We start from the raw sequence: 2,296 nt of genomic DNA on the forward strand, positions 1-2,296 counted from the left end.
AGGCGGGGAAAGAGGGAGGGAGGAGGTTGCGACATCTCCCCTTTATCCCCTCCCGGCCCGAGGAGCACAGGGCTGGGCGTAGCGTCCGGGTCGCGCAGGAACGAGGAAGTACCGGCGACGCGGATAGGAAATACCCGGCGGCGGCCTCAGGGGGGGAGGCCTTCGCGCTTGGTATCACCCGAGGGTCCAGAAAGTGCCACCAAGTGTACTCCGGAAGCTCCTGCGGGGCCTTCCTGGTCTCCTTCATCCAGGCACCTGGAATGAGAAGCCTTTAATCCACCGATTTAACTAAAATTGATTTAGGAGTGTCAGAGTTGGGTTTTTGCCTATATTCTTCAGACTTCACCAAACGACGCCTTTCACCAAGGGATGCCCACAGATCTGAGAATAGATCCCAAAGCAACTTGCAATGAGCCCATTATTTGTTTTTTTTTTTTTAATTTATCATTACTTAGTGTGAGGTTGGATGGATTATTTAATATTTATAAAATGAGAATAATAATAATAATCACCTCATTGGATTGTTGTGAGGCTCACATAAAGAGTTTAGTACAAGATTTGGCATGCAGTAATTGTTCATTAAATATTATCAATTAGTTACTGTACTTAAAATGCATGTGAATTTTGCATTCAGAATGATATAAAACTGTTTTCACATAAAAAGGCGGAGTTCCCAAAAACCTTGAATAAACTTGACTCCCCAGGAAGACATATATTTCAGGGCTTTGAGGTACACAAAGACTGTGAATGTGCCTTAGGCATCCTGGTTTAAGAAGCCCTGAGCCAATCCTATCCTGTTATTGATGAGGAAACTGAGGTCAGTGAGAAATGGCTCATCTCTGGAGGCCCCTGGTTAACAATAGAAATTTGGTCATCTGCCACTGCCCCCGCCCCACAAACCTCCACCACACCCTCACTGTTTAGTTTTCTGTAATATTGAATTAGGAAGTTAGAATTTAGAAAGTATGTCTGTGGCTTGAGACCCAGTGGTCACTTCCCTGAGCCCCTAGCTTCCCACCACCCACACATCCACCTCCCCCGCCTTTGACATACCAGGGGGCTTCTCCCAGTTGCCCATTCGTCTCTGTATTTCTGCACCACTTTGGGGTGCTATCTGGGGAGGGGGTCCATTTGTGCTGATCACTGTACCATGTGGGTCTGAGTTGACAATGTGACCTCGGACCTGAGAGGCCGGTGGTTTATCAGAGGGAGACACTGGGGAGTTGACGAGGTTCATACTGAAAAACAGAACTGGTTTGCTTCCTCACACAATTGAAAAAATGGGAACAGACTGAAATAAAAGGAGTTCAGACAAACTGGCCCCTGTCTGATTGGGGTTGGGGATATTAGTTTCCATGTAAGGGAAAGGAGAGCTGTGTGGGTGAGAGAGGATTCCATTATTACAGGCTGATGTGACATGGGGACAGGAAAAAGCTTCCCCAGAGCAGACCAGGATGAGATCTGTCTCATTCCTCTCTAGGGTTCTCCCAATGGCAGAATGATGAATGAAGAGATTCTCAAACTTCCTCCACCCAAATCACTCCCATGGTGCCCTTGGGCCAAAAGAAATACCTAACAGTTCCATTTGTTTAGTGGCCCAACCAAATGACTTAATAAGAATTTATGTCCTAATAATTTAGTAGGTATTTGTAAAAACAACATACATAAATTGACAAGATTTATTTTTGTTTCAGATTCTTAAATAACCACAATTACTTCCTAATGGAATGTGTGCACCTGTTGGATTCTGCATAGTTTTTCAAAACTGGGATTCAGATTGGGTTCCACCCCTCCTTGTTTCCTGCTCCATGTTGATTTTCCTATGGTACTTGCCTTTTATTATAGCAACCTCTAAAGACCCAACTTTGTAAAGATAAGATGTGCATGGGTCTAATGTTAAAACAGTGAATTACCTCAAGCTAGTAGTTCCTGTGGCGTCTGATGGATGTTGAGTAAGGTGGTGATTCCCTGGGGCACCTGAGCACACAGTTTGGGAACCCCAAGCCCAATGGTTAAGAATGCGGGCTAGGAGGCTAGCTGTGCAGATTAGAACCTGGTCACCATGTGACCTCGCGCAAATTACTTTAGCTTCCTTGTGTTGTAACCGAGAAATTAGGATTTAAGAGATGATTATGGTCATTGAATCATTATACAGATATTTATTTTTTACTTTGATATATTAGTGTAGACAGAGGGAAATACTTGAAATCTTTGAATTATAATCCCTCTGCCTTGATCTCTGATAATGATTGTATAACCTTTATCTTGGCCCCTTGTGATTGTAAAAACCTTGTGA

Source organism: Tamandua tetradactyla, chromosome 13, assembly GCF_023851605.1.
Source record: "Tamandua tetradactyla isolate mTamTet1 chromosome 13, mTamTet1.pri, whole genome shotgun sequence".
Classification (NCBI taxonomy): Eukaryota; Metazoa; Chordata; class Mammalia; order Pilosa; family Myrmecophagidae; genus Tamandua; species Tamandua tetradactyla.